Source organism: Cebidichthys violaceus, unplaced genomic scaffold (genome assembly GCF_023349555.1).
Source record: "Cebidichthys violaceus isolate CVI_PGR_0920_01 unplaced genomic scaffold, fCebVio1.0.p SCAF_23, whole genome shotgun sequence".
NCBI classification, from domain to species: Eukaryota; Metazoa; Chordata; class Actinopteri; order Perciformes; family Stichaeidae; genus Cebidichthys; species Cebidichthys violaceus.
The window spans coordinates 5,540,356-5,555,302 of record NW_027176406.1 but is presented as its reverse complement, the minus strand read 5'-3'; the positions used below and the strand labels follow the sequence as shown (position 1 = coordinate 5,555,302).

The following is a 14,947-nucleotide window of genomic DNA, read 5'->3' as shown; positions in this document are numbered from 1 at the left end:
GGGATTATTATTTAATAAAGGTAAATCTGAATCAAAAGTACAAACCTTTTTGATTATGACAAGAGGCAAGCATAGAAGACCCTTCCTGAAAAATAAAACATCCCACTCGCTATAATTACACAGAATATGAAGGTGTTCAAATAGCTGCATTCATGTGCCAAACGAGACTGAAAAGAAGCTCATCTCCTGGGCTCATCTAAGATGATGTTGAACCGACAGGAGACTGACACATTGAGATAGATTCGCAAACACCATCCACCTACTTTCCAAATTTGCATTCATTTCACATCCAACACGAAATTCACATCCAATTTTACAGTCAGTTCACGTCCAAGCTGGGACTCAAATTCAGCCGCTTGTGCATGCAGCCTGAACACGCGGGTCAGTGTGGTTAAAGCTGACACTTTCTGTCAACACACCCATCACTAACCCCCATTACTCGCTCACTTAAGTCTTTTCCGTCTTTCACTCATTCATTTGCCCGCACGCATGCGCCCCCGTAGTCGTACAGTCTACACACACAGTCATCACCCACTTGTTTGTTCAGCAATTTGTTCATTTGCTCAGGCTGCCACTTGATCACAATATCCTCACCCACTCATTCATTGTCCCAGCCACTTGTGCCCTCATCCGGTCCCCCGATCTCTGCCACCGCTCCTCAGTCATGTGCTCGCTGTCACCCGCTCACTGCTTCTACTTCTCACCCATTGTTCCCAGTCACACACTCTCTCCCGCTGTATCTGTCACACACTGCACATCCAGTCTGTCTGTCTCCCCCTCTGGATGACACAGTCCCTCACCTTGCCCCACTGTTCATCCTCCATAACTCTCTCCAGCTAAGACTGCTGTCTGCTGCTCTTTATAGATTGCCTCCACCCATTCCAATAAAAGATTTAAGAGCTCCTTTAAGTGCTAATCAGGTTGTCATCCGTGCAGCCAAAATCAGAGGCTTGATAAATAAAGGCTTGTCTCTGTTGGCTATTGGCTCACTGTGTTTAAATAGGTGACACCGGAGTGCATTCTGAGCACACCGGATCGATGCCAGAACCCCTGGGGTCCCCTGAAACGGTGAACAGAGACAAAGCTTAGCGCTCGATAATAATGCAGGAATAGGCAGCTTGCTCCCTATTTTCAGATGAACTCTCCCTGGGCTTGCCCTCCACTCCCCTCACTCTTTTTTTTCCCCCCTCTCTTCCTCTCATCATGACGGGCCTTTTCAACTCGCCAGTTGGCAGAATTGCATAAACATAGGGACTCGAAACCTTTATTTTCGTCCATTACACAGAAGGTTAAGCTGTTGCGCTGAGAGAAGTGCATTAAAAGAAAACAGACACAACAAGCACTCCTATCTTCAATCCCCAACCAGCACACACTCTGCTGTCCAATCATCCCATCACATCCCCCCACGGGCAATTTACCGCTATGCTCAATCTCTCGTCCGCAGTCAAACTGTTCGCCATCACTCGAAATAGCATATCCCCAGCCATCGCAGTCACCCGTCACGCCATATCACCAAAACTCCCGCCCTCGTCCAATATATCCAGCACCAAGCCCGGCTTGACATGTGCCGTCACTGACCCATGACAGTCCTACTACATGATGTGCTCCTCATTAACTCTCCTCATCGGCCCATACCTCATCTCACCTTGCGTCCACTTACATTCCCTCCCATGAAAGCTCTACACCCTGTGATGGTAATATAAAGGTCCACCGCTCCCTCTGTGGTGCTTTTCCCTCACTTTGATTTTCTGTCCATCAAGGGGGGCGTGGATTAGCGGTCTCTTGTTTATCTGCTCGTCAGTTTTATCTATCTATCACTAAGCCATCCGCTGTGCTGCAGCGGCCTCAGCACTGCATTAATCCCCTATCAGCCAGCCGGCCATCCATCACGGCGTTGTCTATCACGTCAGATCCATCATCCGCCCATCTGTCTCGCAATGCCCCTGCTCAGAGATGATCTCCTCCGAAAGCCCCACCGGCGACTCACAGAGGGTAGAAAGGGACAGCGCGGCAGGAGGAAATTAGAGGGGAATACAAAAACAGGAGACGTAGGGTGAGGGAGGGAAGATTATACCCTGCCCTTCCTCCCCTCTCTCAGTCTGCATGCTGCTGAAAGCGTTCTCTTCATGTCACTACATGCTTATTAACTGTTCTGTTTGTTTCCTTGTAATTTGTTTGTTTTCCTCGCCTGCTAATTGTAGCCAGTGGAAGAAGTGCGAGTGGAGGAAGAGATCGCTGCAGGGGACGGGGGTCATAAATCCCATAAAACCCCGATGTAGTGAGAAACCCTGGCCCCTCCTTCTCCAGCACCTTGGAGCAAGGAGGGGATATTGTCTTAAGCCTCCAGCTTTAAAACAGCTCAATATCTGGGTTCATCAGGGGTCATTTGTATTTCAATCCATATCTGCTACCATCGGAAGGTGAGTGAGGGGAGCACATGAGCAGGAGAGAAGGTGAGTGTAGGGCAAATGTTAGTACAGTCGCAGAGGAAGGGGAGTCCACACAGATGTATGTAAGTGCAACGTACAGGGGCAAGACAGTGTAAACAGGCACATATTCGTAGAACCAGTGAGCACATAGATACTTAGGTCAGTAAACGGCAAAAGCTAGGTGAGCAAACAGGTATGTATGTGGGCTGAAGCGCCGTAATTATTTAGACCAGTGGATTAAAAGTCATAAATAGTTTAGAGGATAACCGAGAAGGTTAATGTAGATACCTTTATGGAGAGAGAAAGCTTAATAATCTAGCAGCTCTGCAGTTAGTAGATCTGTGTGAAACAGTTAGTTTAAATACACACTATAACCTGTTTGCTGTGAATAACGACCTCAAGGTGATTGTGCGATTATGATTTACAGTAACTCGATTTGCTCGCTAGCCGTTGTTTACATGATGTATTTGTTGCGAAGTTGCAGAGCAAAACATCTTGTTGGCACCACATGGAAAACTGAGGGAATGCGTGTCCATGTTTTATTGTGATGATGAATTCACAAAACCCCGGACCACAGACTCTGTCGCTTGCAGAAAGCCACTTTGCTGTTGTCCTAAATTTTCATTTATTTCCCTTTGTTTTACAGCGCTAGCCATGCAGCTGTTTCTGCAGAAACACCACTTTGCACAGAATAAAAAAAACACCAAAAGAAATCAGAACGGTGTATGCCAGAGTACAGCAAAAGATCGATTTTGGGATCAGACAATTCAGTTATCCTTTCTTCAGTTCAGGATTTAATTCAACTAAGATAATCCAGTTAACATGTTTACATTGCAGCTAAAATCATTTGAGCACTGCCTTAATCTGGTCATAATTAAGTTACTGGCATTCATGTAACCTCTGAGTGTAAAGTATTGTTGCAGAAAAGAAACTATGTGAAAATGCTGCATTATGCTGAAGGTTAATGTTTCTTTGTGTCTGTAGAGGCAGGTAAGGAGTTCAAGGAATCCACAGTCTGCACATTAAGCTTTCTAGCAATTTTACGCGGCTTTTGGTGAAACCCACCAACAATACAAAACCTAATGAATTATATTCAATGGTATTTCTTACTAAATGTAACTACTTCCCTGTCCTATTTGCCTGTAAACACAAGGACCATACCTTGAGTATCTTCAATCGTTCATCTTGTTAATTATATACACTGTAATATAATGCACAGCAGAAATGCCAGTAGAATAGAGTGCTTCCCTTTGCATTTATTTGAACTTGTATGGTAATTACAACCTGAGCTGTGGTCCATGTCATATAATTAAATAAGCACATAGAGTAGGAGTTTAAATTTCTGCTGTGTTCCGTTACATGGCTGAGTTTGCCCTCCAGTAACAAGTTATCACTGTTCTCAGTGGACCTACAATAGTATATACTGTACAATAGCATGCAGTCTTAGGATTCTACTGTACACTTACATGCCGGGCCTTGGAAAGTCATCATTTTCTTTGCAGATGATCTCTCAAATCCAATCCATTGATTTTTACTCCTGTGTACTCGAATATCCTTGTAGGATGAGGACCGCACAATGTCTGGTGAATACGGTGGTCGTCCATGTCACATGGAATAGGGGGAATGAGATGTGTGAAGCTTCTGTTTTTATCTATAATGAGCCTAAACAAACATCTTCAAGCTAATGTTCTTCTTCCACATGCAGCCGCATCAGAACAGACAGCTGTCAGAAAGCATGCATATCATCCTGAGTTGGCTCTAACTGGAGAACTGCTCTCCCTCCTCTGGCCCTACTTGACAGATACTGCTCAATCACCACACCGGTGCTAAACGCTGCTCCAGCCCTACAATGCACGGCCTGCAATTACAGCACACGCTGCTGTTACACAATGATACCTCGCACACTGCAAGCTCATAAGCACGGTGCTCTTACATGCATACCCTGTTTGTGCGAGTGTCCATGTTTCCATGTGCATTAATGCTGAACGAGCATGTGCTGAGGCTGCATGTAATGTGTCATTTCACAACATATGATAGCAGCTTGGTTTTGCATGTACAGAACAGAAAGGGTATACATTGTAAATGCTGTTTTTTTCCAATACAAGGGTGAAACCTGCAGTCCATAACAGATGCAATTACCAGTTCCACAAATATACAGAGAGAGAGGGAGAGACACACACAAACAGAAACACTCGCACAGCCTCATAAACGCACACCTACATTATTTCGTACACACTGAATTAATCAGCTCTTAGACAAATAGCTGAATAAATACTGTGGATAACCAGATCAATATTGTACACTCAATTCATCTGAGTTCACAGAGATGTCAAATTCTGCATAGTTCCATAGCACACTGATTAAACTGGCACCACATTAATTCAGTAAATCAATAAAACCAATCTTTCAAATAAATCAAGTCGCATGGACAGCTTGAGCCAATTGGAGGGCAAGAACACATTCAAATTCCCTTGCTAAAACTGCGTATCTATGTCGTGCAGGCAGCCCACTGATTTGCTATGTGGATTCCACAATTTGTGGAATGAAAATGATTAATCCATGAAACAATAACAAGGGTGCCAAGAAGGCACATGGTAATTCTATAATGATCAAAGACTCAATTAAATCCTTTTCCATTCTGTTCCCTAAATGCCTCGTGTCTGTGGCTGCAAAGCAACTGTGTGTGTGTGTGTGTGTGTGTGTGTGTGTGTGTGTGTGTGTGTGTGTGTGTGTGTGTGTGTGTGTGTGTGTGTGTGTGTGTGTGTGTGTGTGTGTGTGCGCGTGCGTGCGCGTGCCTTTGGTGGTCACTTTTTGTTGTGTGTGTGTGTGTGTTTTGTTTCTGTTGTCTTGGTGCTGTGAGTTGACCAGAGGTTAAGCTGTGGTCTGGCAAGTGTTATTTGTGGTCAGATGATGTATGACGTGTGGTTCGTTTTTATATTCTAATAGTACTACAGGATGGAAGCACAAGTGGTGTGTTAGTAATCGTTATTGGATTATAAGCGCATTCATATCCTGAAAGACAAGCCAGTGTGTTTTATTAGAAAAATGCCCGTCAGCATCCACCATGTAGCTTTTCATGTCGCCCATCATTTAGATTTTTTTTCTTCCTTAAAACTCAATTTTTTGTCTCTGTTTCAAATGAGAGTAGCAAAGCATTCAGTTGCTAAAAATTGCTGCACTGCGCTGTAGTTTTTAGAAACAAACTGCAAACATGCTGAGCATGCATGGTCATTTTTAGCAGCAGCTTACTTCACAGGGATTCTGTTAAATCCACACCTGCGTGCTAGTTGTTGACCATTGTGCATCTTCACTGGAAAACATGGAGCTCTTTCCTCTTAATGGTATGGAACATTACAATCATATCTTAACCATAACCCTAACTCTGTAAAGAAAAGAGAAAATCTGACACCAAAAACCTCTGCTGCCTCTGTCTCCAGAGGGCGCCAGCACTGCCCGTCTCTGCAGCGAGTTGAGGCCTTTACACACCGGGGGCTTGACGCTAAATGTCTCTAAAAATGTGAATACTCACCTGCAAATGTTTTGCATTTAAACTATTCATTCCGGCACCAATGCAAATTTGCGACAGTTGCAACAATTTTTCAATACAAGGTTTGAATACATTTGTGCAAGATGAGGTAAATTGTTGTACAACCTAAGCTACTGTGAGCTATTTTATTGAGTTTCCTTTTAACAAAATTAGTTTTTTTGGTTCAGCCGTCGCTCTCATCAACCTTTCGTCCAGCTGGTTATGTAAAGCTCTGATAGACCCACAGCACGCTACCTGCTTAGCACCGAACAACAGACAGAAAAAGTCAGCTTTTTAACATAGTGGAGCATATAAAGAGGCAGATATTTACCTCAGAAGTTGGTGGAGACCAAAAACAGAGTGTTACATTCATCACAAATATGTCTCCAACTAAATCATATTGCTTTGTGTCTACTGGATGTGTAAATATGTGTCTTGTTCACCACATCAACTTTATAAGGTGATATTATGTCAATGTTGTATTTACAGCGTGTTCCACTGCCCCCTAGTGGCTGGAAAATTTAAGTCTGAAAATAAATTGCATGCATTTCTCTTTAGCACCAGTTAGTGGTGTTCATAAACCACAGTCTTTGTCTGATAACAAACCTTAATGCACCAAGGAAAGTTGTAGTGGGTTGATTCAAAAAGCAGCAAAAAAAAGGTTAATACACCATTGCACTCATTCACTCTTCTGCACAGTGTCAAGAGAGGTGAACCTATGATACCACAATTGTGGGTAGTATTTTCCTGTGGTTTGTGTCCATATGTGCAGAGGAGCAGAGGGCATGAGGATTGGAGAGGAGCGGCACGGGGCAGTCTCAGGTGAGACATGCATAGTCCCAACATAATTATAATCCTTAATTAATCCACTCCGGATGCTCTCTCTCTCTCTCTCTCTCTCTCTCTCTCTCTCTCTCTCTCTCTCTCTCTCTCTCTCTCTCTCTCTCTCTCTCTCTCTCTCTCCTGAAGTTCATTGCTCTCGGTGTTTATAGACTTTTTCCATCATGGTGCACCTCCCCCCCTTTCTGTCTCATCTGGCATCTGCCTACTGCATGTATTATGCTCTAGGTGTTTTTGCAGCTGTTTATGAATACACGTGCCCTCTCACACCTCCATGTAGGAGCTTCATCTTTCTTACCATCCTCCCCTACCCTCTCTCTCTTTTCACTACCGGTTTCCCTCCAACTCCCATATTGGCAGATGGATAAACAAACAGCTTTCTTTGGCCCTGTGTTGTTTCTTGGCGTTGCCTCTTCTCACAACTTACAGCATGGAGACACACACACACACACACACACACACACACACACACACACACAAACATGCTCACAGCAGTCCAACACCAGATGCTCCAAGGGGAGTACTGCTGACACAAATACGAACTCACCAGAGCCGTCCTCGGTGGACTGACTCAGGTGAGTCTCAGGTGAACATTACTGCCTGTAAGGGCCAGACAGCCAGACACACACAGACACACACAAAAGTAGAACCTGTTTATATACACATCTCTCCTGATTCTGCTGCCTGACCAATTGCGTTGATAGCTGAGACGATGTTGAGTAGCTCCTGTATTAGTCATTGAGTGTGAGGGGTCAGTGGCAGGAAGCGAGAAGTGGATCGTGTAAAGGGAGGTGTAATGAAGGAACATTGAAGTCCTATAGCAGCAGATGATGAAAGGCCCGTACATGGCACTAAGCTGAAGGTAATGAGGACAAAGGTGTCAGTATTGACGCTGGTAGAGTGAGAGAGCGCCTGGCGTGAGGAGGGGTGACGACTACTCCTGCCATTACCACTCAGCCTCCCGCTCGGCCAGCTCTGGCCAAGCCAATTAGAGGGGCTCATCCGCCACTCTGGTCTGCACCCTCCGTCAAGCTATCAGAAAAAAAACATAAGGATTGATTGGACAAGCTATTAGGTCAATTGATCCCTGTTTCCTTTCATCTGTGTGCGCCTCCTTTTTCAGATGGACAGATTGGACGTGGAAAGCTACTCCAATTACCTAAGGCAAGGGTTTAACCAAGATGGCCTGATGGACCTTCTCTCTTTCTCTTGTGTCTGAGGCTCTTCAGTGATTTTAGTTTTGTGCAAATTTAGCACTCAATTTGTGTCGAAGGATATCATAATCCAGCAGAAATACAGTTGTTATTCTCTGCTAGTGCCGCTGGACATGCGTTTGTGTTTGCTTCCTGTTTCTGTAATGGCATATATACCAGCAGTCGTACATTTCTCTCTTTGCGTGTGTGCTTTGCTACAGGCGCAGAAAGATCAGAATCCATCTCAGTGTTAAGAGCACCTTTGCCATTATGCACCTTTGGCAGGAGCTGCCATAACTGATTTGCTAAAATGGCAGACAACAAGCAGTGTGTAAGATTATATTGATTTGTGATCATTATTCCCAAGTGCCTTCAAAATTGTATATTGGAACAGGGCCTTGAATAGCCATTAAATACATGTTAAGAAATGAAAACTGACAAACACGGAGTGAGCTGATAACTGGTATTTGATGTTGCTTTTAACAACAACAATAGGATAATCAGGCAGGCTAAAGAGGACAATCAAAGCCGACCAATACAAATGGCGGTTAGAGTTTGGTCGTGGAAGCGCCAGTGACTCACTTTTTAAACACCAGTTCAGAGTCCACTTCTCCCTGACAAATCTGTGTAAAACCAAATGAATTGCTGGTGAGGCTAATTGGTCACATTGACTGAGCATCACAGGGTCTTTTCACTGCCGAACACCAAGTTGTCTCCCCAGTCGATAGACAACACCCAAATAAACCAGGCACTCAACCCAATGTGTTGCTACATGGGCCCATCCAGCTAATTTAACACCCACTCAATTTATGAAAAAGAGTCATCATCGATTTTTTTCTGTTCATGTGCGCCTGTTGCTCCTGCTCATTTTCGCCACGCTGGCGCCTACACATGCTCAAGCCTGGCAGCAATTGAATTGAATTAGTGTGTGGTAGGGTCCCTGTAAGATTGGCTGCTCAAAGCCCACACCTTCAGTCTTTCTCTAGATGAAGCAGAGAACAGCAGTTACAGACTGCTGTGTGACATGGCTACGTTCACAGAGATCTCCACAGCACAAAGGCCACAAGCCTCAAAATGGACGCACGCTGCCCATTGCTTTTACACCTCGGCACCACAGTAAAGATTTATGCTTTGTGCCCATTATGTACCTCTCCTCTTCTGCTATTGCACTCTGTACTCTTCGCCCTACTATATTTTCTTTGCCCCTCTTGTCCTCGCCTTGTCCCTCTCTTTCCAATCCATTATTGCGTGTTCATGCTCCCAAAATGTAATCCAGCATTTTAGCAGAAAACAGCCAACACATAACGAAAAGCCTTGGAAAATATAATAGGGTATTTTTGATGGCAATAATTAGTCCAACAACAGCTGTTTAAACCCATTTCCAGTGTGTTTTGTCGGCTGCGGTAAAACACTGAACCACAATAACTGTCATTATAATCATAATGGCTTTCTTGTCAGCCTTATCAGGCTGGTGACAACCACAGAGCTTCCAGGTAAACAGCGCTGCCTCCAAAGGGAAGCAGTGAGGAAAAGCTACCTGGCACTAAACTTTTTCTATAGGTCAGTCCAGTGAAAAACTTCCCTACAGAAACATAGCATTTTGACATAACTGTAAAGGGCATTAAAGATTAGAAAATGCATGCATCCTAAAACTGCCACATCATTTACTGGATACCTCCATCCTAATGACATGGAAAAGGTTGGAGAGAGCTCACTGATCACCCACTAAAATGAAGCTACAAAAGACAATTTCAATCTCCAAGCCATTCTGATTATAGCATCAACCAATGCGTATCACTGTTGTTTCAAATGTCAGCAAATTTGTAATGATAGCGTGGCAAATGCTGTTCCAAAATTGTTGTGGTAAAGGTTGCAGCTACATCATTTTGAGGGCAATGCCAAAATGACATTTGGAAGAAAAAAAAGGTAAAAAACAATTCAATCTTGCACAGGATTGTTTTGAACGGATTAAATTTACAAATGATCTTCAGAATTACGATAAATCAATATGGACTATGGACATGATTATTCAAAATAAATTCCCCTGTACAGATAAGAGGACCGGTGGACTAGCTTGGAAGGCTTGTAGTTCTAATCGGTTATCATATCTGGGAGCCTTTAATCATCAAAAGACAAGAACAAGGTTAAGTTTATCCTCAGAATACAATGCTGTGCCAGCGTAGACGTCCTCTGCTCTGAACCGCCACGAAAGATTCTCCAATCATTCCCTCCTGGAGGTTGAACAAGCTTAAAGTGGCAGCATGTGTGTACAGTAAGTAACTGTGTGTGTGTGTGTGTGTGTGTGTGTGTGTGTGTGTGTGTGTGTGTGTGTGTGTGTGTGTGTGTGTGACTACATCAGCAAACATCTGAATAGGCTGAATATATGGGGGTGTACTGTAGCAATTCAACTTCACATAAAAATGTGAAAGTTATTAATCTGTTATTAAACAAAGACACAGGATTGATGCTTTCACTGAGTTGACGGCTGCGATTCTTTATCTACTCGCACAAGTTTCCTCGCAAGACTAACAAAAAGAAAACGTGATGGAGAAAAAAAGTTGAATGGCTACGTATTTTGTGGTGTGTAGTTGTAGATAAATGTATGCGGGATTATACTTGTTCATTGTCTCTTTTGTATTGAATGGTAAAATTGAACAGCAGTGCGTTTTTTCCTGAATGGATATTTGTCGTTGTTGTGCATTAGAAAAACCATCACTTGAATTGACTGAAAAGTGTCTTTTGGTATTTATAATGGTTTTGTGTATAATTTTTCCTTACATTTTTGATAAATCAAATCTGATATAGTAAAAATCCTAGACAGGTCAAATCGTCTGTGGAGAAATGTAAGACAATTTTTATTCTCAAAAATACAAAAAGACAACTGAATCATGGATTTGGTGAATTCTTACAGCAGTGTACATAATCAGTTTTTCTCTTCCTTTTGAATAATGTTATTTGCTACCTGAAGCCCATTGCAACTGCAGAATAATGCGCTGGTACTAAAAAACACACTCATTTTCATATCACACCATCATATGCGTGAAAAAAAAAAAAGATATACGTGTCCTTCACAGGTTACGGTCAAATACCCATGCAGTGTCTGCATCAAAATGCTATTTTTATACAAAAAGCCTTTGTCTTCTAAAAGCTGACATTTTTCTTTAGATGCATTTAACTGTCCTGAGGTAAACATCATAGGTAATTTTTTTAAATTCATTGCAGTGCTGTATCTTTCTGCTTAATTTCTATTAACGTATTCCTTTAGTCAGCCTTGTCAAAGTGCTATAGGGGGTACATACATATTGCATAACGGTGCGAGTAACACAAATGCAAAGGAAACATGCGAGCAATGACTTTTGGAGACAGCACTTGTATTCTTATTCATAAAAAAACAGCGAGTGTGCACGCATGTGTGTGTGCGTGCATATACACTCGTACTGTATGAAAGCATGAGGCTGTGTATTTGTAGTGTGCACACCTGCACCAAACACGCATTTTTCAAAAACTAAATACAGTATTTCCTTCACGACTATACCTTCAACAGAATATGGCTGTCGAAGCCTGGCCACAGTATTGCAGAGCAACTGAAATAAATCTAATTATGATTAGTGACTTATTAAAAGTCTGACGACCATTAATGCCATGCTAATGTATGACTATTATTCACCCATTGAAAGCCGAGAATAATTTTTCTGATGGTGATGTGACACACAGACAAGGGGGAAATAAATCCTTCTGTCTTCCCGGGGAGAGTGTTTGGCGGTAAACCAATTCCAAGTCTGGCTTCTTGAATGCCCAGATAACGCAATCAGACAGTTGCAATATTGCTGTTTTACCACCTGAAGAATTTGAATTTCATTCAGCCCCTTCAGAATAGTAGACATGCCAATTTTTCCCAGAGAATTGGCAGGACAAACACAATGCACCCCAGTGAAATGAGGAAAAGGCTTACCAGCAGAAAATAACTGTTTTCAGGGTCTTTCATGTTCGCCTGCTCAGGTTCAATTTTATCATAATAACACACAAAGAAAAATAGTTTTTAGGCTGCTGATGCCTTTTTTATTAGATGTTTTATTATTAAATTGGGAATTAGTTCAGAATAGTAACAAAATAAGGGCGCCTCAATTTTCATCATGCGAACCCCTAAACATTACAGAGTCACATTTGATCAAATTTGGATATACAGGAGTATTTTTCCTGCTCTTGTTTTTTACGCTGTAATGAGGTGATGCATTTATTATTGAAGCCATGAACCCATCAGGTTTGCTATTTCGATACGTTCTCTAATTGTGAGTTAAATTTGAGGGAAATCAAACCAAGTCTCACTTTGTCGGGGACCACATTCCCCAAGGACTCATGGGGCTCCCCAGACCCCTCTGAGAGCAGCTGGTCCAAAGGTAATGATTTGACGAGGTACAGGATTAACGGTGTAGTCTGGGACATGGGGGATTGGGCAGAGGAGTTCACTTTAAGGCTGTACATTTTGCTCTGATGCATTTATTCCTCCAATGGTCAATGAGGTTTCTATCTCTCTTGGAAGAACTTGTGCTCAGATAAAAAAAAAAATAAGAACCAGTGAGAGGGATGTTTGCTAAAAGCACACGTGGAGCCAGCATCCCAGGACATGTTGCCTACATTTCCTTTTTCTGGTGAGCAATTTGGAAAGAACGAGTTCATCATTTAACAGCCTCATAATTCGCCTGTTTTTACAGTGTCGCCTCCCTACATTTACCAAGCTGACAATTTCCTCCACCACTTTGCTTTCATGGGACAAGAAAACACTCATTTCCCCCACTTTTCACAGACTGTATGTATTAATAAAAATTGCCGAGATCTTTTAGTGCGCAGGCCACGGTGCAATGCATAGGCCCACAAACGGGATCCCACACTCTGAAATCCGACTAATTTAGAGCATCTAACACGCATTTTTAATATGAAGCGACTGCTGTTGACGCACCGTAAACACGAACTCCGTATCTGTCAAAGCAAAGAAATATGAATAAATAAATCGGCTTGCACGCCTGAACACCTCACGAAGCCTGGTACTGGAAGCCCGGGTGGTGCACATTACATGCTATTATTGTCGCGCTGGTATCACGTGTATTAAGAACATATAACATGGAAACTGTTCCTACCTTGAATCCTCCAATCTCCTTTTCCTTGATTGCTCAGTGTGTCTCATTCATTCTCGCTTCCCTCCTCACTTGCCTCCTTCTCCTTCTCTCCCCCTCTGGTTATCACTCGTTCTCTCCTCTCTGGTCCCGTCTTCGTGCGGATGCATAAGAATTAAAAATTAATAGCCTGCTATCTTAAAGACAAACCGACGAAAAACGGGAGAGGGAAAAAAAAAAAAGATCCACCCGACTAAAAATATGATAAAGGCAGCGGGAGAAAATCCTCAGGGACAGAGCAGATTCTCACGAAAATGCGCCCGTGTGGGCATCAAAATAAATAACAGCGACGACACCATTGTCCTGCTTAACAACAGTAACAACATGCGAGTTACTACGACGTTAAGCGGAGACGGAAATGTCAAACTGAGGAGGAATATGAACACGTTTGAAGTTGTAACCGTGTGGTCCGTCCGTCGGTGAGCATGTGAGCAAATGTGCCACCGTTGCAAAACGTCTGCGTAACACGAATCAGACTCTTGGATGTCTGGTGTGCATCTATTCACAGGACGCTTCCATTGTCAAATTGTGGACATCTTCGCCTTGATGTGCTGTAGTACTGAAAGAAGAAAAAGAAGAAAAAAAAGACTCTATGGTTTTAAATCGGCCGATCTAATTCGGATAGTGTACACAGGCCATCTGCGGTTGTCTTGTGCGTCCTGACGCACCGAGCGGATCACTCGTCTGTGTTTCCCTCTTCGTCGGCAGGCAGCGCACACTCTCATCAGGACCATTCACGCGGTGTTCTCGACCACTGCAGTTCTGCATCAGGCCTATTACAACTTGGCGCACTTAGCCTCTCACATACAGTTTGGTGGCCTAAAGACGGGTTCAGGACAGTTCTTATAGCCGACCCAGACTTAAAGTTGGAAACATGTGCCACCTCTGCCCGCCCACTTATTTAATTGATTCCTCTGTATAGCAGCACTTTATTTTTTTTCTCATTTTTTTGTTTGTTTCCTAACTAACGTGGTTTCCCAAGGTGGGACTCATGGACCATCAGGCGTCTGTGAAATGGTCATCTCTGGCTGCCCTGCAAAATTAGAGTGTTTAAATCCGCTGGTGTAATTCTCCAGAAGTACTGTATGAGGAAAAAAAGACTGAAGACAGCTGCCCCCACTGTTATATCCCAACTCACTGTGACACATGTAATACTCTACAGCAGGGGTCTTCAACGTTTTTCAGGCCAAGGACCCCCAAACTGATAGAGAGATGGAGCAGGGATATATATATATATATATATATATATATATATATATATATATATATATATATTTTTTTTTTTTTTTTTTTTTTTTTTTTTATTTTTATTTTAAACATAAATGTGGAAACGAAAAATGAGTGATGGCCTATTAGTGCCACTACTATGCATAAACATACCTGTTATCTTGCATACAATACTGAACTAAATAATGGACAAATTCATGTTTTTTGGTCGAGTTACAAAACGATCCATTTTCGCTCATAACAATGTCCATATACTTGGCACAATAATATACTGGCCTCAGTAGTTGGCTGTTGTGGATAGGAGCTGCAGTGTTTTAGCCAGGATAATCTTGCAAAAATAATTGCGCAAGGATTCGTGGGTGAAGTAAATGTCATGTTTTTACAACGGTATCTTCTCTTCAAATAATATTGCAGCGTACGTCCTTGTGTCTGGGATCTTAGTCAGCTGGGGACTGAATAGGCTCTCGGTCAATCACGGGGAACCTGACAGAGCCCGCATGTAACCTGCGGCCTCGTGATTGGCACAGCAGAGATAGGGGCGGGTCCTCCTCTTTGTGTGCA

At 42.8% G+C, this 14,947-nt stretch overlaps 1 protein-coding gene across 2 annotated transcripts in view; it reads right to left on the bottom strand.

The window, feature by feature from the left end:
* adgrl1a (adhesion G protein-coupled receptor L1a) overlaps nucleotides 1-13,858 on the bottom strand; it is an 89,676-nt gene extending 75,818 nt beyond the window's left edge. For both annotated transcript variants that reach the window (XM_068719212.1, XM_068719213.1), the window contains exon 1: nucleotides 13,124-13,858. The gene's annotated coding sequence lies outside the window, so the exon portion shown is untranslated. The remainder of the gene's footprint in view (nucleotides 1-13,123) is intronic.
* Nucleotides 13,859-14,947: the final 1,089 nt, after the last annotated feature.